The 22,217-nt window shown below is 40.9% G+C and overlaps 1 protein-coding gene across 6 annotated transcripts in view; it reads right to left on the bottom strand.

Moving 5' to 3' along the window:
- Positions 1-22,217, bottom strand: part of SLC35F5 (solute carrier family 35 member F5) — a 182,371-nt gene that overhangs the window by 91,953 nt on the left and 68,201 nt on the right. For 2 of the 6 annotated variants that reach the window (XM_067742138.1, XM_067742141.1), the window contains exon 1: positions 19,185-19,332. The exons of the other annotated variants lie outside the window; for them this stretch is intronic. The gene's annotated coding sequence lies outside the window, so the exon portion shown is untranslated. Of the gene's footprint in view, positions 1-19,184; positions 19,333-22,217 lie in introns of those variants that run through there. 6 annotated transcript variants of the gene reach the window in all.

Below are 22,217 nucleotides of genomic sequence, written 5' to 3' on the forward strand. Positions count from 1 at the left end.
AAATAAGCAAAAAGAAATGAACAAACAAAAAAGTTTAAACAGCTTCTTCAGTCTTGAATAATTAGAGGTAAAGTGGTTTACTCTATTTGTCAATCACCTCAGTGGAGGGGGCCTGCCTTCCTAAAAGGCAGACAAGTGCTCTGGGAACCAAGAAGCATATCAAAACTTAAAGTTGGAAGACCATGGTCACAGAAACAAAACTTACCTACCTTTCTACAGGGCTGAAATAACGGAAGGGTCTGTGAAATATTTTATATTGAATTGGTTAGCAAAGATCTTGGCACAGACAGAGGAAGAAATCTTTATTCCAGCCCTTGGGAATCCAAAGATATTCTCTTGAACACGTTACTTAAATTTGCCAAACGTGAAGTTTTTCATTTACAAAATGGAGATGATATAATGATTTCTACCTCATAGATAATGGAGTAATACACGTTGTTGAGTACACCAGTACTCAACACAGTACCTAGGACAGGATTAAGCAATCAATAACTTTCATCATTAGCAATCACATCAGATTCACAGCAGGGGAGTTACATCATCTAAGTCACTGGAGAGCTGCTCTGGGAATGGCTCCTGAAAACCTCACATAACTCAAAACACGCATAAGACATCCACATAGATTTTTCCCTTAAGAATAAATGTAATGTGAGAAATAACAGTCTCAGTGCACATAAACTTCGGCCAATGTAATGCATTTCTTATATCCAACTTACTGTTTAATGCACAATCAATAATTTTTAGTGAGGGGAATTCACATTATTTCAATGTGTGTGCATAAAGTAAGACTTTAATAATATTTTTAGGGCTTCCCTGGTGGCAGAGTGGTTGAGAGTCCGCCTGCCGATGCAGGGGACGCGGGTTCGGGCCCCGGTCTGGGAAGATCCCACCGCGGAGCGGCTGGGCCCGTGAGCCAGGGCCCGTGAGCCATGGCCGCTGAGCCTGCGCGTCCGGAGCCTGTGCTCTGCAACGGGAGAGGCCACAACAGTGAGAGGCCCACGTACAGCAAAAAAAAAAAAAAGTTTTCATTGCTCACTGTTTCAAATTTGCTAATTCAAATGACTGTGAAATATAACTGCACTGTTTATCCAAAGGCCACTCAATATCAGAGAGAGGCTATTATAAGAAACGAGGCAGGACTTCCCTGGTGGTGCAGTGGTTAAGAATCTGCCTGCCAATGCAGGGGACACGGGTTTGAGCCCTGGTCCAGGAAGATCCCACATGCCGCAGAGCAACTAAGCCCGTGCGTCACAACTACTGAGCCCGTGTGCTACAACTACTGAAGCCCGTGCACCTAGAGCCTGTGCTTCGCAACAACAGAAGCCACCACAATGAGAAGCCCAGGCACCCCACTTGCAACGAAGAGAGTAGCCCCCGCTCGCCACGACTAGAGAAAGCCCGCACGAAGACCCAATGCAGCCAAAAATAAATTAATTAATTAAAAAAAAAAAAAGAAATGAGGCACAGGGGTTGTATCATAGAATTTTAAGGTATCTATTCTAAATATAGAGGAAAACAGTAGGAAACATCTAGAATTTAAATTATTGGAATTTCTTTTACACCTGTGAAGGCTATAAAAAGATAATTTTTATCTGCAAAGAAACCTACAGAGGAATGTGAAATGATGACTAACTAAAACACCCCACTCCCAAGACACTTGCTGTGATGGAAGAGAACTCAAAAATGTGGGAAAGAGAAGGTGGGAAATCCTACCAACTGCATGGGCAAAAGCCAAATTTCTAATAAAAAATTATTAGTGTGCCTGCAAGGTTCGGATGCCCATGCTTACATTTCTGCCTTACAGAGACAGACAAAGCCCTCCCTGGTGACCTAGTTTCCAGATTCCACACTTAAAGCCAAGCCTTTAATCACATACTTGTCCAAAGATCACATAGAGTGATAAGGCTTCACTGCCACAATTCTGATGTCAGAAACTGGAATACAGAGTGTTTTAGTTTTGTTTTTTATTGGGAGGAGGAATTTCTTTTAGCTTATGATTCAGGCTTAAATCTTCAGTTTTTCCTATTTCAGTTTTCAAAACGGGATGTAAATATATAATTCATATGGGATAAGATCTTAAAAAGCTAACATAATTCAAAACTTGCATAATTCTAAACAGATTATTACCCCAGAGGAATCAATATAATGTAAGAAATAGCAGTTTCAGAATACATAAGCCTGTAATTTACAGAGTATTTCTTAGAGTAAGTTTTTAGTGCTTTTTTTTCAAAAATAAACTTTTCCTTTGTAAATAATTTAGATTTATAGAAAAGTTTTGCAAAGATACTATAGAGAGTTTCCATATACCCCTCACCCGGTTTCCCCTATCATTAATACCTAACGTTACTAAGGCACGTTTGCCAAAACTAAGAAACTAACTTGGGTACTATTCACTGAACTCAAGATTTTACTCAGTTTTTGTTAATTTTCCCATTAATGCTCCTTTTTTTTTTTTGCTCCAGAATCCAATACAATTTGAAATACTTTTTTTTTTTTTTTTTTTTTTTGCGGTACGCGGGCCTCTCACTGTCGTGGCCTCTCCCGTTGTGGAGCACAGGTTCCCAGGTTCCGGACGCGCAGGGTCAGCGGCATGGCTCACGGGCCCAGCCGCTCCGCGGCATGTGGGATCCTCCCGGACCGGGGCACAAACCCGTATCCCCTGCATCGGCAGGCAGACCCTCAACCACTGTGCCACCAGGGAAGCCCTGAAATACTTTTTAATTTTGGAAGGATTCACATTATTCAAAATTTGTGCAAACTGATAACATTTTAAAGTCACACTGTTTCAAATTTGTGAAACTGAAATTGGTATGAACTATAACTGCTGTTTATCCAAAGACTTTCAATAGGGTTTAAGGCAAGGATGGCTGAAGAATTAACCTAATGCAGTGGCCTAAGCCAGTGTTGTTCAAACTGGTATGAGGAGGGGAATGGAGAGAGTGTATTTTGTACTGGGTTTCAGCTGAAGATTTAATCTGAAGAATATCACGAATAAGAAAATCCAGTGAAAATATTACAATACATTAAGGAATACTAGAAGCAAACAAGCCGAAAACTGAATATAATCATGTTATAAGAAACTTGCAGAAAACTGCCTTAGGCGTCATTTTTTCACATAAATAGTTTAAGCTTTTTACTGCAAAGAGCACACATGCAAACTGGGTAGCCACATACATTGCACAATATTGCCCATTTCCTGTTACTATTATTAAAATATAAAGAGCCCTTACAAATCAATAGAAAAATGGGCAGAGAGCAGAGTCAATTTATGGCCAATAAACATCTGAAAAAATGTTCAAACTCACTTTCAAAGAATACAAATTAAACTGCAACATACTTTTTTTTTTTAACTTATCAGCCTGGCAATGATAATGCAAAGTGCAGGCTGATGTGCAAAGAACAGGGCACTTTCATACATTGTTGTCAGGAGTAAAATTTGAAACTTTTTTATGACAACTAGGCAGTATATGTGTTCAGCTACCTATTGCTGACTAATTAAAACATTCCAAAATGTAGTGGCTTAAATCCACAGCCATGTATTATGTCTCACATTTCTGTGAGTTGGCTATGTGGTCTTACGTGTCATGGAACGTTGGCTGGGGCCACTCACGCATGCTGGAAGCCCAGCCAGGGATGGAATGCCCAAGGCTTCCTTTCTTCTCCCCATTACTTTTCTTTCCATTTGGCCTCTCATCATTCAGGAGCCTAGTCCAAGCATCCTTCGTGTCAGGTGGATTCCAAGAAAGCAAAAAAGGAAGCTGACAGATCTCTCAAGGAGTAAGTCTGGAAGTGATGGTATGCGGGAACCCATTTGTACAAGTTTATGACGGCCATTTATGCGTATCTCTTTCCTGCTCCATGCTTGGTGATATCGCATTGGTAGCCTGAAATCAGTCATGTTGGGTATATTTATACCACAGAAATTGTTAGATGCTATAAATCAGGGCTTGTAATTTTTTTTCAAAGAGCTGAATTTCCAGAACACTATTTCCTGAAAGTCACACAGCTTCCTATCCATCACATTCTGTTTATTCAAGCAAATCTCAAGGTCAGCCCAGAGTCCCTGTGGGAGGGGAAACAAACCCCACCTCTTGATCTGAGGAGTGGCAAAGAATTTGTGGTGATATTTAATCCATCACAGTCTTCCCTCTGGCCACAAATTATTTATATTCTTTTCTGAGGCAAAACAAAACAGAGCTCCTCCCAAGGTACCTCAAAGTTTCCTCCCATGAAAGCATCAGCCTCAAAGTTCAGTATTTCATAATCTGCATCATGTCCAGATGTGGCTGCAGCTCCTCTGGACCTAGAGAGCTGTGAACTGCCTTCTGTCCCAATTTCCCCCAACTCTTCCATCCCTACCAGGCATACAATGGTGAGAAAGGGACAGGAAAGCCACAATAGGTGCTCCCATTCAACAACACAGAGAACAGGTCTACAGCAATTCTGAAATCTACCTGGACATAAGTTGTGAAATCCTCTACTCCCGGGCCTGGGAGCCCAGCTAGGGCTGAAACATCCCAAGTGACTTATCATCCCCCTGGCTTCTCTAGTTGACCTCTCTTCATTCAGGAGTCTAGCCCAAAGTTCTTTACAGCATGTTAGCTGGTTTCCAGAGAGCAAAAGTAGAAACTGCTACATCTCTTAAAGGCTAGTCCTGGAACTGAAATAGTGTCATCATACCTAGTGTTGCCAGATTTAGCAAATAAAAATTCAGAATGCCCCATGAAAAGATGTTCAACATCGCTAATTATTAGAGAAATGCAAATCATAATGGGATATCCCCTCATACCTGTCGAAATGGCTATCATCAAAAAGCCTACAAATGGGCTTCCCTGGTGGCGCAGTGGTTGGGAATCCGCCCGCCGATGCAGGGGACACGGGTTCGGGCCCTGGTCCGGGAAGATCCCACATGCCGTGGAGCGGCTGGGCCCGTGAGCCATGGCCACTGAGCCTGCGCGTCCGGAGCCTGTGCTCCGCAACGGGAGAGGCCACAACAGTGAGAGGCCTGCGTACGGGGAAAAAAAAAAAAAAAAAAAGTCTACAAATAACATATTGGTGAGGATGTGGAGAGACGGAACCCCTGTACACTGTGGGTGGGAATGTAAATTGGTGCCGCCACTGTGGAACACAGTATGGAGGTTCCTCAAAAAGCTAAAAATAGAACTGCCACATAATCCAGCAATTCTACTCTTGAGCATATATCTGGAAAAAATGAAAATGCTAATTCAAACATATACGTGCACCCCAATGTTCATAGCAACACTATTTATAATAGCTAAGATATGGATGCAACCCAAGTGTCCATCAACAGAAAAATGGATTAAGAAGATGTGGTATATATACCACATCATACACACACACACACACACGCACATATATATATATATATATGAATATTAGCCATAAAAAGAATGAAATTCTGCCATTTGCAGCAATGTGGAATAAATCAGACAGAGAAAGACAAATACTATAGGATATCACTTATATGTGGAATCTAAAAAATAATACAGATTAATGCATGGGAAAAACAGAAACAGACTCATAAATATAGAAAACAAACTTGTGGTTACCAAAGGTGAGAGGGAGAAGGAGAGGGACAAATTAGGGATATGGGATTAGCATATATAAACTACTATGTATAAAATAGATAAGCGACAAGAATATATTGTATAGCACAGGGAATTATAGCCATTTTTTTAATACCTTATAATTGAGTATAATCTGCAAAAATACTGAATCACTATGCTACACACCTGAAACTAATATAATATTGTAAATCAGCTATATGTCAATAAAAGTATAGGTTGCCCAGTTAAATTTGAATGTCAGATAAATCACAAATTTTTTTTAGCATAAGTATGTCCCATTTTTCTGTTTATTTGACATTCTGATTTTACTGGGCATCTTGTATTTTATCTGGCAATCCTACTTTCACCACATTCTGAAGGACAAAGCGAGTCATTCAAGGATAAGGAAAGGAGACATCACTTTAAAAAAAATTTTTTTTTTTTGAAGTACAGTTGATCTACAATGTTGCGTTAATTTCTGCTATACAGCAAAGTGATTCAGTTATACATATACATACGTTCTTTTTTATATTCTATTCCATTATGGTTTATCACAGGATATTGACTATAGCTCCCTATGCGATACAGTAGGACCTTGTTGTTTATCCATTCTATATGTAATAGTTTGCAGCTGCTAACCGCAACTTCCCACTTCATCCCTCCCCCATCCCCCCTCTCCCTTGTCAACACAAATCTGTTCTTTAAAGATGCCACTTTTTGATGGATGAGTGGCTTGCTTGTACAGGGAGGGGAGAAGGTAATGATGGTCATTTTGCAGACTATCACACTTAACAAAAGCCTTGAAAATGTGCTTCTCATTATAACACCAGTGATTCTATTTCTGGGGATTTTTCTAAGCACATGAGTAAAGACGTGTCAAAGATTTAGCTATATGAAAGTTTATTGTAGAATTGCCTGTAATGGTGAAAAACAGGAAACAACCTAGATGTACAAAGATAAGAAATAAGTATATTTATTGTGGTCCTAATATATGCAAGACACTGAGTTGAGCCCTAAGGAGATAGTGAACAACACAGAAAATCTCTGGCCTCAGAAATCTTAAAGGCTAAAGGGGCAAGGCTGACATTAAACAGATAATCATACTTTTGACTAACTGAGTATAAGTGTGCTAATTACTACAAAGGAAAACTACTGGGTGCTATGGAATCACCAAGGGATCTAAACTACTAAGGGCTGGTTTAGGAGAAGGGGCAGGAAATAAAGGGAAAGGATGAGGGAAGAGAGTACGGGGCAGAGTGAACAGCAGAAGGATTCTAAATGTATATTTATTTGCGTGGAAATGTGATCATAATAAACAGGTATGAGATGCTCATTAGACCTCCTAGTGTCGATGTCAAATTGTATCTAGATACACAGGTTGGGATGCTGCGGAAGGTTAGATCTGGATATGTACACGTCAGAGTTACAAGTCTATAGTCACTAGGCAGTGGTATAAGAAGAAAATCAGGGGAGTGGGCTATCACAGAAGCCAAGAAAATAGTTTCAAGCAGAGTGTGGTCACTTGGGAGAAATACCACTGAGCTGTTATGAAAGATAAAGGCAAAAAGTGACCATGGCATTTGGTAACATGGAGGTCACTGATGAATCTTAGGAGAAGTTTGCCATGTAGTGGGGAGGACAAAGGTCTAATTGAAATGGATTGAGGAAAGAAAATACGTGATGTAGTGGGAAAGCCATTTATTTGAGAAGTTTTGCTGGGAGGGAGCAGGAAAACGGGGCAGCAGCTAGAAGACAGGAATGGGAGGTGAAGAGCAGGTTTGCTAGCTGATGCAAACAGCCCCCTAGAGAGAGGGAAATTGAAGATGCTGGAAAGGGGGGTCTATTTGTAGAAGTAAAGTCTTTGAGGAGGTAAAAGGGCATGAGGTCCACAGCACAAGGGAAGGGTTGGCCTTAGCTAGGAGCAGGGCTGTTTCTTCCCACAGTAGCAGATGAAAGACAGTGGGTCCTGATTCAAGAGGCTGCAGAGACACAGTGGAAGGAAGATGAGAGACTGCCTATTCACTTCTATTTCTCATGAAGCATGAATCAAAGCCATCAGTAAGGAGCAGGAGGAAGGGGGAGATTAGACACAGGTTCCCCAAGTATACTTTACATCTCATGTTGATCATGTTAATTGGAAAATTATACATGTTACAGACTCTCACACACCCAATAAACTCTGCAGTTTCTCAGGATCCCAAACAAGAAAAACAGCAAAGGGGGAGGGACTTTCTTGGTGGTCCAGTGGGTAAGACTACGTGCTCCCAATGCAGGGGGCCTGGGTTCGATCCCTGGTCAGGGAACTAGATCCCAGCATGCATGCCACAACTAAGAGCCTGCGTGCCACGACTAATACCCGGCGCGGCCAAAATAAACAATAAAAATAAATAAATATTAAAAAAAAGGAGTGAAGGGGAAGCCTCTGTAAGCACCAAGAACAATAGAGCACCAGTCAAGATGAATTTATTGAGGAGTTTTATTTAAAAGCCTTAGGGGAATTTCATAATCTTGTATTAAAATTCATCAGTGTCAATTCAGCAACAGGAAAATCCCTAAGTCATAGAAGGAAGTACACATGAAAGTACTGATCAGGGTCATGCATTTTAGTCAGAATTAACAGAGACCCAACGACGTCAGTTCTAGTGATTTAACCAAATGAATTACATTAGCAAAGAGACTAAATAAGTAATTGGATAATGCATTTCGCATGACCAAAGCAGACTGGACATGAATAGACTCCTGTGAGATAAAGTCAACGTGATAAAATGTAATACACTACTGTAAATTGCATAAACTACCTAACTTGACACTAAGTCTTGATACTCCTGGGAGTATTTTTTCAGAAGCTATTAGAAAAAATGAAATTTGAGAAGAGCTTTTGGGTCATCAGCACTCTATATTTAGAATCTTTAAATAATCGTAGATCGCAGCACTTGGTCACCAAGAGAGAAATAGAATGGGGTTACTTCCTCTTTTCACTGCTTTTCTTTCTTGTTGAACACACCAGAAGTTTCTGTGATGCGACAGATCCCATTCTCAGACTTAAAAATAGATGTTACAATTTTCAGGTGAGATTAAAAATACATTATGATGATTTAAAGTGTAATAGTAACATTATTCACATTGCAATACAATTTTTTCTTTTTGGCCACACCGTGCGGCATGCAATACTTTAGTTCCCCCACCAGGGATGGAACCCGTGCCCCCTGCAGTGGAAGCAAGGAGGCTTAATCACTGGACTGCCAGGGAAGTCCCTGCAGTATAAAATTTTAAAAGAGCAAGCATTTATTGAGGACTTACGTACCAAGCACTGCTCTTTGTACTCTATGTATTATCTTACGTAAACTTCAAAACTCCTAAAACACCTTTATGCGGTAGGTTCTAGTACTATCTACATTTTGCAGAAAAGGGAACCTTGGTTCATCAAATCCAACGTAATAAAAATAGACTCAAACAAATATTGCATACCTGTTCCACGCCAAGTATATTACTATGTTCAGGGAATTTTGTGTGGTAAAAATGAATGAGGTGCTCAACTCATAGCCTCCTGAAGGAGATAAACGAGTAAACAGATGACCTGCATTTTAATGCAGCGTGTTTTGTGAGAAGATGAATAATTAAGTTTGCTTGGAGGGTCAAAAAGGTTTTGAAAAGGAGGTGACATATGAGTTTGTAGGATGAGCAGCTGTTAGAAGAAAGGCAGAGGAAACAGGAGTAAAGGGGTGCAGCTAGGACAACGTTCTGACCACACTGAAAACTGAGAGTTTAGCATAGCTTAAGTAGAAAGTACCAGTTAGGGAGTGTGAGATATAAGCCTGGAAAAACTAGGTGAGAAGCAGATTATGAGGGTCTTGTGTGAAGCTGAAGAGTTTGGAATGGATTCTGTAGCCATCACAGCATCAGAAACTTATATGCACCGAGCAACATGGTTAACTTTGATTTTTAGGAAGTTAACTCTGGCACCAGCCAGCTATGCTTATTGGAGGCCACAGACTGGAAGCCTGGAGAAATGTGGACACAATTAATGTCCAGGTGCAAATGGATGAGGACCACAAAGGTATTGTTATGTAGAGAAGCCACGTTTATGATGTGTTTCTGAGCAAATATATTAAACTTCAAAATTTCCTTACTTAAAATCAGAATTTGTCACAACATACCCGTATCTGTGCATTGATTTTGGCAATTACCAGGTGGTATCACTGGAGGGGTTTTAGCTAACAATGACATCATGACTGCCACGCGGCTGATAGCAGTCATAATATGCCACCCCAATAGAAGCTGCATTCTGATTTCAGATATGTCAAAGTGTGAAGGAAAAATGGTGTGTTTAGAATTGATAAAGTGGAGCATTGTGTTAAAAATAAATACAAAATCCAACCATTTCTCCTTTTTTCCAGTTCACCATCCTGGTCCAAGTGAACGCCATCTCCTTCCTAAATTATTATAGTAGCCTCCTAATGGGTTTCCCTACTTCTGCCCTTAATGTCCCCTCCTCTCCTCCTGAATCTATCCTCAAGAGGGTCAGATCATGTCATTCCTCTGTTCAAAATCCCCAGTGGCTTCTCGTTCCACTCAGAGAAAAAAAATCCAAATCCTTACAGAGGCTACCAGGCGCTGCAGGACTGGACCCCTCATTAGCTCTAGGTACCATGACCCCATCTCCTACTGCTCTCCCTGCAGACAAGTGGGCATCCTCCAACACAACACATAAGCTGCCACCTCAGGCAAGTTGTACTTCTTGGTCCCTCTGCAAGACCCACTCTTCTCCCAGGTACCTGCAAGGTTCAATTCCTAAAGTCTTTCACCAAATGCCATCTTTTCAGGGAGGCCTCGTTTATCTTCCTTTGTCTAAAATTGCTATATGGCGGGGGGAGGGATGAATTGGGAGATTGGAATTGACATACACACACTACTATATATAAAATAGAGAACTAATAAGAACCTGCTCTATAGCACAGGGAGCTCTACTCAGTACTCTGTCATGACCTATATGGGAAGAGAATCTAAAAAAGAGTAGATATATGTACATGTATAACATTCACTTTGCTGTACAGCAGAAACTAACACAACATAGTAAATCAACTATACTCCCATCAAAATTAATTTAAAAAAGTAAATGAAATTGCTATCACACACTTACCTGCAAATTCTCATTTACTCCCTATCTGCCTCCCTGCTTTATTTATTTAATTTTTTGGTCAGCACTTATCACTATCTAATATAGCCATATATTTTACTTGTTTATTCTATTTATGGTCTACAATGTTAGTGAGGAGTCCAGCTCCTGATTAAAAACTTATGTGTGACTTTTCAGGCCTGACCATAGGTAATTACAAATGCTTTAAGCCAGGAGGCCTCACGGGGTGGGGGAAAGGAGTCGGGGGAAGCTGCCCTTCCCCACACAGTCTCAAGGACGCAGAGCCCCCGGTAAGTCATGCTCTTTCGCTCCTAGCTCTGGGGTCTTCATTCCTAGATATCTTTATCTAAGGCCTTGGGCAGAGATATGCAGGCACCTCTGCTGTGACCTCCTTATGGGGAAGAGGGGAAAGCCCTGAATACTCTTTCTTCGCTCAGACTCGGTACCAGCTACTTTTCCACTCTTAACCCCAGCGCCCCCTACCTCACTTCACCATCCTCCCCACTTTTCCATAAGACTGCAGGAGACCTCCACATCTACACTGATCCACCTGACCCCCACTGGCATACCATTTCGTGGGAGAAATAAAAGAGGAAGGAGTCTGCACTTTCTCCAGTTTTAGACTCTTGCTTATTCCATCACAAGAAGTGATTAAAGGTTTAACTCTGATTTTCAGCTTGTTTTAAACAGCTACTAGGACAGCTTGCTTTCTCTCCCAGCTCAGCTGAGTTCCTGACAGCTTCACAAAGACAAGGCTTTGGCTTTTGTTTTTAATAGATTTTACTTCCTGTTCATCCCATCCCCCCTTTCCCCTTGGTATCCATACGTTTGTTCTCTAAGTCTGTGTCTCTATTTCTGCTTTGCACATAAGATCATCTTTACCATTTTTCTAGATTTCACATACATGTGTTAATATACAATATTTGTTTTTCTCTTTCTCACTTATTTCACTCTGTATGACAGTCTGTATATTTTGTCCTTTATCAGATGTGACTCTTACAAATATTCTCTCCCAGTTTGTGGCTTGCCTTTCTAATTCTCTTGACAGTGTCTTTCACAGAGAAGAATTTTTAATTGTAAAGAAGTCCAGCTTATCAGTGATTTCTTTCATGGATCATACCTTTGGTGTTGTATCTAAAAAGTCATTGTTATCCCCAGGGCCATCTAGATTTTTCTCCTATGTTATCTTCTAGAGGTTTATAGTTTTGCATTTTACATTTAGCTATGTAATCTCTTTTTAGTTAATTTTTCTAAAAGGTGTAAAGTTTGTGTCTAGATTTATTTTTTTGGATGTGCATGTCCATTTATTGAAAATACTACCTTTTCCCCATCATATTGCCTTTGCTTGTTTGTCAAAGATCAGTTGACTAGATTTTGTGAAACAGGAGGGGAGGAGCCATTCTTTTCTACTTCACCCGGAACTCTATCTCTGAGATTCGATTCAGCACTGGTGCAGAGAGGCCAAGCTTTTGGCATCAAACCTATAGGTCAAGTTGGGAAGAACTAACATCTTGACAATATTGAGTCTTCCTATCCATGAACATAGAACATTGTTCCATTTATTTAGTCCTTCCTTGATTTTATTCATCAGAGTTTTTCAGTTTTCTTCATTTAGCTCTTGGACATATTTTGTTGGATTTATATCTAAGTACTTCATTTTGAGTGGTGCTAATGTAAATAATAATGTATTTTTAATTTTAAATTCTTGTTCATTGCTGGTATATAGGAAAGTGATTGACTTTGTATATCATGTATTAACCTTGTGTCCTGTGACCTTGCTATAATTGCTCATTAGTTCCAGAAGGTTTTTTGTTGATCCTTTCAGATTTTCTACGTAGATGATGATGTAATTTGTGAACAAGGACAGTTTTATTTCTCTCTCCCATTCTTATGCTTTTTCTTTTGTTTTCTTGTCTTATTGCTTTAGTTAGGACTTTCAGTAACATGAAAGCATTGATGAGCAGGGACACCTTTGTCTCATTTATGATCTTAGAGAGAAAATGTCTAGTTTCTCACTATTAAGTATGATGTAAGTTGTAGGTTGCTTTTTAAAAAAATATTTATTTGGCCGCATTGGGTCTTAGTTGTGGTGCATGGGCTCCAGAGCGCGCGGGCTCAGTAGTTGCAGCACGTGGGCTCTCTAGTTGTGGTGTGTGGGCTCTACAGCATGTGGACTTGGTTGCTCCATGGCATGTGGGATCTTAGCTCCCCGACCAGGGATTGAACCCGCATCCCCTGCAATGGAAGGCAGATTCTTAACCACTGAACCACCAGGGAAGTCCCAGCTGTAGGGTTTTTGCCCATGTTCTTTATCAAGTTGAGGAACTTCCCCTCTATTCCTGAACTGTTGAGAGTTTTTTGTTTTTTGTTTAATATTCATTTATTTATTTATTTTGGCTGTGCTGGGTCTTAGTTGCGGCAGGCAGGATCTTCGTTGCAGCATGTGGACTCTTAGCTGTGGCATGCAGACTATTAGTTGCAGCATGCGGACTCTTAGTTTCAGCATGCGGACTCTTAGTTGTGGCACCACATCTTAAGCCAGTCATCTGCTGATGGTCACTTTGGTTGCTTCCATGTCTTGGCTGTTGTAAATAGTGGTGCTATGAACACTGGGGTGCACGTATCTTTTCAAATTAGAGTTTTCATCCTCCAGATATATGCCCAGAAGTTGGGACTGCTGGATCATATGCTATTTTTATTTTTTTAAGGAATTTGCGTGTTGTTTTACATAGAGCCTGCACTAATTTGCATTCCCACCAACAGTGTAGGAGGGTTCCCTTTTCTCCACACCTTCCTCAGCATGTCATTGATTTTTGAATGTTGAATCAGTCTTGCTTATTTAGAATGAATCCCACTTGATTGTGTTGCATTATTTTTTTATACCTTGTTGGATGGGATTTTCAAATATTTTTGTAGATTTTTGCTTTTATGATCATGAGAGATATTGGTCTGTAGTGTTGACTTAAAAAAATGCACAACATGAGAGTTTCAAGTTAAGTTTTACTTGGGGCAAAATGAGGACTGCAGCCCGGGAGACAGTGTTTCAGATAACTCTGAGAAACTGCTCCAAAGAGGCGAGGGGAGGAGCCAGGATATATAGGAGTTCTGCAACAGACAGCAGGTAATATCAAAAGATTATTGTTAAATAAAGAAAACCAGATATCTCAAGTTAATGAATTTAGCACTTTTCTGTGTATGGGAAGATGCAAGAGTCTGGGCTCACTGAAATCATTCCTTTGCTATGCACCTCAGCTATCTGGGGCCTGTATTTTCACATCCTGAGTTTCCTCAGGGCTCACCGCAGGGAGTGGCTGCAGTCTGATGGCTGCTAGATGGCAGGTATTCTTTTCAGCCCTGAGTTTCCTCAGGGCTCACCGCCTCACGTTGGAGGGCTGCAATCATTGATGACTGTGACATCATTTGTTTATTGATATGGCAGGAAATATTCCATTTATAAATATTCCATTCCGTATATACATATTCCATTTAACAGTAGTTTTCTTGTAATGTCTTTGTCTGGTTTTGGTATTAGGGTAATGCTGGCCTCATAGAGTGAGTTTGAAAGTGTTTCCTCTGCCTCAATTTTCTGAAAGAGATTGTAGAGAACTGTATGATTTTTTCCTTAAATATTCGGTAGAATTTGCAGTGAGCCCATTTGGGCCTGGTGCTTTGTGATTTGAAAATTATTAATTATTGATTCAATTTCTTTAATAGATATGGTCCTATTCAGATTGTTGGCCTTTGTTTTTACTGTTTTATCTCCAACAGTTAGAAAAATACCTGGCACACATTAGGTGCTCAGTAAATTAAAAAAAATAATTTAATGAGCATCCATTAATTTTAAATTAATACAATTGATAGATTTTTGGAATAAAGGTCCTCTTCATTTAAAAATTTTATTATAGATCATTAATCTAAAGTATTATGTAATAATGCTAAAAGAATCATTACAGAAGATTACAGTATCATATAACTCAGATATTTTTATTGCCCACAACTTTATTTCTTCTTCAAATCATAGAATTATAGCTAACAGAGTAAACATTGTCCAAACTGGAAAAAAGAGAAAACAGAAGAGATAAAATTTTGTTTGGGGCAGCAAACAAGGAGAAACACTGTGAATTGGCATTCAAAAAGGGATGAGACCCCATATTTTAGGTCCTGGTGTTCTATTTGTCATTAATTCACCCTATGGGATAAAAATAATATCCTACTGTTGGGTATGCAGGTGACTTTTCTTTCAGGGTTTCAAAAAAATCAACAGAGAAATGGAAAGCAAAGTAGATAAGAATTCCTAGGAAGACAAGAGACATTTAGAATCTTTTAACCTTTCAACCAAGTGTTACCTTTGTTGTTACAGTTAAAAAGTTTTACATATTCAGGTTACACTCTTGAATTCTGTATGTAAGAGCAAGAAAACAAATACTGATGAATTGAAAAGCCAGCCATCTCTTCCAGGAGGTTGATTAGCTGCCCCAAGGCTCAGGCTGTCTTTTTCCAGCTCCAGGGGAAATTCTTAGAAGACTGTTATCTGCTAACCTTCAGACTGCTACAAACTGAGGGATTCCTGGATTGATGGGCCCCAAATGAAGCCTTTGTGTACTACTGATGAATCGATTCCACAATCTCCCTGCCCTCTAAAAGCAGTTCTTTCTAATCTACCTTTTTCTGAGCTAGACGGGAATGGTAAGGATCATCTGACAAGATCTCTATTGGTCTGCAGTCTGGGTGTGTGACAGAATCAACAGTGGACACAATTCCCTGCATCCTCTCTTTCCTTTGAAATGTGCCCCAGGACTTTTATGCCACCTCAAGGCACCCTAAAGTTTTCCCCAATAGGGCTCATCCACCACTCAATATTCTAGGACTTTTAAACTTTCTTACTACACATCCAGACTATTTTGCTTAATATTATGTAATGCTTTCTAACTAAGCTGAACAACGAAATCATAGGAACTGATGGTCAAGAATGTCCAAGTATCGCTTCTCTCAGGTAACACAGTTGTCCGTATTCCTGCCGACACCAAATGCAACCAGGTAACGTCGCAATGATGGATAATAAGTCTCTCCTGTCTTCTAATGTCCATCCCGTAGCTGAACTCACCAACTGTTTCTTGCTGACTTGCCATTGGAAGAACAATTGCACGCTTGGACTGACAAAGGAGGGAGGGGTTAAGGACCAGCTCGCCTGGCATCCTACCAGTTCTCCAGGAACTCTAAATCTAAACTATCACAAAAGTTGAGTGGAGTTGCTGGGTGAAGGATTTTGCGTGTTTATCACCTCACTGTAGAGCACCTGGGCCAGACGTAAGTCCCGTGGCAAGTATGCTGCTGTCAGAAGATTAATTTTTCTGAGAAGTGACAGAAAAGTGCATGCTCAGGAGACCTAAAAGTCTATCTACTCTGCAGCTGAAAACTCAGTTCACCTTATGTGTACTATTTTTTTGTTTTGTTTTGTTTTTGTTTGATTTGATTTAGCTAAATAGAAGACAGCTTGAATTGACATTTTTCCAAAGAAGATATACAAATGACCAATAAGCATGTGAAAGGATTCTCAAAATCATTAGGCATCAGGGAGATGCAAATCAAAACCATAATAGGGGGACTTCCCTGGTGGTGCAGTGGTTAAGAATCCACCTGCCAATGCAGGAGACACGGGTTCGAGCCCTGGTCCAGGAAGATCCCACATGCCACGGAGCAACTAAGCCTGTGCACCACAACTACTGAGCCTGCGCTCTCAAGCCTGCAAGTCACAACTACTGAACCCACGTGCCACAACTGCTGAAGCCTGTGTGCCTAGAGCCCGTGCTCCGCAACAAGAGAAGCCACCACAATGAGAATCCCACGCACCGCAACGAGGAGTAGTCCCCGCTCTCCACAACTAGAGAAAGCTCGTGCATAGCAACGAAGACCCAATGCAGCCAAAAAATAAATAAATAATTAAAAAAAGAAAACCGTAATAGGTACCACTTTACATTCACTAGGATTCCTAAAATAAAAAATAGAGAAAATAACATCCTCTTGGTGAAGATATGGAGAAATTAGAACCCTCATACACTGCTGGTAGGAATTTAAAGTGGGGCAACCACTTTGGAGATTAGTCTGAAAGTTCCTCAAAAGTTTAAATATAGAGTTATGATATGACCTAGAAATTCTTCTCATTACTGTGTACTCAAAAGAATTAAAAACATAAGTCCACACAAAAATTTTTACGTGAATGTTCATTAACACCATTATTCATAATAGCCCCAAAGTGGATACGACCAAAATATTCACCAATGAATGAATGGATAAAAATATGTGGTGTATGCATGTCATCGAGTATTATTCAGCTATAAATAGGAATGAAATACTAATATACAAATGACCATTGAAGACCTATGCCCACTGAAAGAAGTCAGGCTCAAAAGAGCACATATTGTATGAGTCCCTTTATGTGAAAGGTCCAGAATAGGCAAATTGATAGAGATAGAAAACAGATTAGTCATTGTCAAGGGCTGGAGGGAGAGAGGGATCTGAAGTGACTGCCAATAGGTATAATCTTTCCTTTGGGAATGATGAAAATTTTCTGATCTTAGATTCTGGAGATGGTTGCAAAATTCTCTGAATACATTAAAAACCACTGATTTGTGCTCTTTAAATGAGTGAATTGTATGGTATGTGAATTATGTTTCAATAAACCTGTTAAAAAATAAAAAAGAAGAAAGCACTTATTTAAATAGTCAATAGCTGAGGATGTTATTTTTTATCTTCAGCAAACCCATTAAAGACTTAAGGAGGTAAAGACAACCCATATGGTCTGTAGGGCCAGAGTATACACCAAGAAGGAAGCCTTAGAAGTATGGTAGCAGTTAAGAAAGTTGCACTTTTGAGAGGAGGCCCTGACCCTCTATGGGCCATGAACGGATACAGTCGCCCGGTGTCCTTTTTTTTTTTTTTTTTTTTTTTTTGTGGCGTTATGCGGGCCTCTCACTGCCGCGGCCTCCCCCGCCGCGGAGCAGCAGGCTCCAGACGCGCAGGCCCAGCGGCCATGGCTAACGGGCCCAGCCGCTCCGCGGCACGTGGGATCCTCCCAGACCGGGGCACGAACCCGCGTCCCCTGCATCAGCAGGCGGACCCCCAACCACTGCGCCACCAGGGAAGCCCCCTGTGTCCTTTTAAGGCAAACCTGGAGCCAGTGAATTGTATTTCCATATCCACCGTATTTCCATTATGGTAGTTAGACCTCTGAATTCTCCAAACCAGGGACTGCGATCTTTCTGAATTTGGAATTACCTAGGGTGATCAACTTCTCCTGGTATACCCAGAACTTTACCAGTTTTAACACTGAAAGTCCCACGTCCCAGTAACCCCCTCGGTGCCAGGAATATTGGGATGTTTAAATATTCTAGGATGAACAGAGAGAGTAAATGGCCTATAGTGAGCAGCTATCTGTATTTATTCTTGTAATCAAAAAGCTACAGTGGGGCTTCCCTGGTGGTGCAGTGGTTGAGAGTCTGCCTGCCGATGCAGGGGACGTGGGTTCGTGCCCTGGTCTGGGAAGATCCCACATGCCGCGGAGTGGCTGGGCCCGTGAGCCATGGCCGCTGAGCCTGCGCGTCCGGAGCCTGTGCTCCGCAACGGGAGAGACCACAACAGTGAGAGGCCCGCGTACCGCAAAAAAAAAAAAAAAAAAAAAAAAACTGCAGTGGGCAGAAATTATTACAATACCTTTTTTACTACAGAAAATGGACTCGCATCTTTTCCCCTGGGGTCTTAGGGCTCATTGCTGCTCTTACGGACCTTGGAAGAATGACTAGAGTTTAGAAATAATGCAAGACAGCAAACCATAATTCAGATTTAAAGCCATCAGAAAACACATCTCACTGGTGGGATTCTGTCTCATTCACATATTAGAGCCATGCTGGTATGTCACAGCAAAATTTATACGATAAATAGAATGGTTGCCAACAAGCAGAACCCAAATAAATCATAAATTCTAACCTGAAATTAAAACTACTGATAAAAGGTGTTCATTAATGAAGAAGGCTTTCAAGCATGTATGTGCTTCTCTGGCTAAAAATGTCATAGATGCTAACCATAGCTCTCTGAAACATCCATTTAATAAAATTTATAAACTACACCTAAACTGAAATCTAACCAATCAAAATAAGGATTATCATTTAATTCATCTAAACTAAACTACTTATATTCTCCAGGGAAGAAATAACATTCATTCATAATCAGCTACTAACAGTTAAGAAAACATGAGAAACATATGCAATGCAATGAGAAACATTAATGTTTTGAGTTTGGGGAACCTCAGAGGAAAAAAAAAGAACAGCCATCTGAAAATAGGTCCTAAGTATACTCTTCCAGGAATCTTATTCAGGCTCCTACACAGTAAACAAAAAATTGTGAAGGAAATGAACAAATAGTAGAAAAGCTTTATGCAAAAGAAAGAGTGAGTTGCAATAGCAATAGTAATGATATAGGCCTACCCTGGCAGTTCCTTAGCTTCTGTGTAGTTCATCCAAGTGATGTCTTAGGATCAGCTGAGGCAGATTGCTTTACAAAAATAAACTAATACGAAAACCTTTTCCCCTACATTCATGCAAGGAAGATAATGACTATTTAAGATGTGATGCCAGACTCTTCCTTTTCACATGATGACCTCGTGGTTTCTTAGCTGTTACACATAAAAAAGGCATTTGACCAAAAATGACTCAATTTGTTATATAGTTTATAAACTGTTAAAAGAAACATTCCTTCTTCCTTCCTTCCTCCCTATTACCTATCTATCTATCGTCTATCGTTAATCTCAATTATCCTGACTTTCTCTAAGAGTGTGTGTGTGTCTTTATGTGTGTGTGTTTTACAACTTGGTAGAGGCCAAAGGCATTTTGTTGGTTTGGAAGTCAAACACGTGTTTGTTACTCAACTGATAAATCCCACATGACAATCATAGGATGAGCTGGTTGTTTTTTCCAAGGTGTCATTACATCATGCGTCTCCCCCTGCTTAAAACTGGTGTCCCATCTCCTCAGCAATTCACCTCCTTGCCATGAACTTAAAGCTAAATTCCATACTTCTTCTATAACCAAACCCACAATGAAATCCCAGATTTAAATACATAGCTATAAAACACCGTTCACTTGGTAAATGAGGGAAGCAGCAGTTGAGGAAGGCAAATGGGGTAAAGCTTCTACAATGCCTGAGGCTGATATGCCTCTAATCAGGCTCAGAGCCCTTTCTTTATACCAAGCCAAAATAATAGGACTGTCTCTTTTTATTTCACATTTCTCTATCCAGGCTGTCCTTTGGTACTTTTTCTCCTTCAGAGGTGGTCTTAGAGCTCAAATCAACCTATCATCATCCAGATAGGGTTTTTTGGACCCAGCTTCCCACAATCCCGGAAACACTGCAGGGTCCTGCTTTCCCTGAAGATAGATGGTCTTGCACACTATCTCCCAGGACAGAGCCCACAGTGCATGAATTTAGTGTCTACAATACTGGTCATTTTCAAAACTAGGTGAAAGGCGGCCCTGTGAGTTTCTTTAGCTTTTGCCCTTATGTTTATTAACTGGATCAACATTCCATTATTTCAACTGTGGGTTTTTCCACCTCAAGAAGGGGAAGGATGGGAACTCTTCCCCTGGACAGGTGCCTTCCTGACTGGTGATGGGAAGCAGGCACTGGGCATGCTCACCTTAGCCCCTGTGCTTCATTGTTACTTCTCTGCCCTACCTCTCCTCAAGAATCTCTCATTCTATTTCTCCATGAGGTAAGCTTTCTATGTCAGGATCTGGCCTTGGAATGGGGAGCCTTGAAGTTTGGGATGGGTAGGGTCAATCTAGAGGGAAAGCCGTTAGGGAACCCGATTTTGGTTAATATCTACGCTCCATTCTCCAAACTGGCCCTTTGAGTATTTTGTTCTCCAACTGTCTGATTCTTGTGTCCACTTCTCAACAAGGTTTGAACTCAAAGGGCTGACAGGAAATTATCACTCCTTTTACAGAAACAAAGAACCCCCCAATCCCAGTGGCTAAAACAACAAAAAAAGGTTTATTTCTCGCTCACGTTACATGTTCACCGGGACCCTGGTCATTGGCTTTGACTACACACACCACACAGTGGAAGTTTAGGGTTTTTAAAAATGGGTTCAGGGCTTCCCTGGTGGCGCAGTGGTTGAGAGTCCGCCTGCCGATGCAGGGGACACGGGTTCGTGCCCTGCTCCGGGAAGATCCCACATGCCGCGGAGCGGCTGGGCCCGTGAGCCATGGCCGCTGAGCCTGCACGTCCGGAGCCTGTGCTCTGCAACGGGAGAGGCCACAACAGTGAGAGGCCCGCATACTGAAAAAAAAAAAAAAAAAAAAAAAGGGTTCAAATTTTAGCACCTCTGAGTAAAGTTTTATTAGAAAATAGAATAAGAAGAAATGTTCACATTTGAATCCTGGGATATAATCACAAAGACTCCCAGAGCAGTGTTTTCAAATGTAACTCTTTCTATTGGGGAACCATGTTTATAATAAACAACAAAAAGAGGCATCATCTACTGAATAGGCCTTTTCATATCCCCCGATTTATTTTCGGGAATACTTAATTCAGAGCTTTTCTTTCAGGGTGTCGGTACTTTCCCTTTTTGGATATGAGTTATACTAGGCTGACCTCTATTATTTCTGGATTACATGCCAGTGATGGAAAATGAATTGAGTGCTTTGAGGAGGAAAAAAAAAAAATCATTACCAGAAAGATGAATAGACGGATTGTACTGGGTTCCTAAAAGGAGGGGCTCTGGAAAGATCACTGGTTTGATTTTTCCGGGAACTGTACCTTCTTCGATACTCTTCAGAATTGTGACAAATTCCTCCAGCAGCAGGTAGGAGGTAGGTCTATAGATAACAGACCCTCTCTGGGCCCACTAACTTCAAAGAGAGCCCTTTCTTTGCTATGTGGCATTCAGATATAAAAACTGCTTTGAGCTCTCAGATTTCAGGCATTTGGAAAAGAGTCAATAGCCAGCCAAGTTTACATATTTATTGCTTTTGCCATAGGATGGAGAGATCTTTTCTCGACAGATATGTATTGTTCCTACTCTGTGCCAGGTAGTGCTAGGTGCTGATGACACAATAATGAAAAATACTGAAATATCCCCTACCTAATAGAGCTCTCAGTCTTGGAGGAGGGAGGTGAACCTAGCAGGTAAACAGCCTACAACTCAGTGTGAGAAATACCAAGATGAAGACACACAGGTTGCTATGGTAATCTGTTTTTTTTTTTTGGCTGCGTTGGGTCTTCGTTGCTGTGCGCGGGCTTTCCCTAGTTGTGGCGAGCTGGGGCTACTCTTCATTGCAGTGCGCGGGCTTCTCATTGCGGTGCCTTCTCTTGATGTGGAGCACAGGCACTAGGCATGTGGGCTTCAGTAGTTGTGGCATGCTGGCTCAGTAGCTGTGGCGCACGGGCTTCGTTGCTCCGCGGCATGTGGGATCTTCCCGGACCAGGGCTTGAACCCGTGACCCCTGCATTGGCAGGAG

This window comes from Pseudorca crassidens, chromosome 6 (assembly GCF_039906515.1).
Source record: "Pseudorca crassidens isolate mPseCra1 chromosome 6, mPseCra1.hap1, whole genome shotgun sequence".
Lineage (NCBI taxonomy): Eukaryota > Metazoa > Chordata > Mammalia > Artiodactyla > Delphinidae > Pseudorca > Pseudorca crassidens.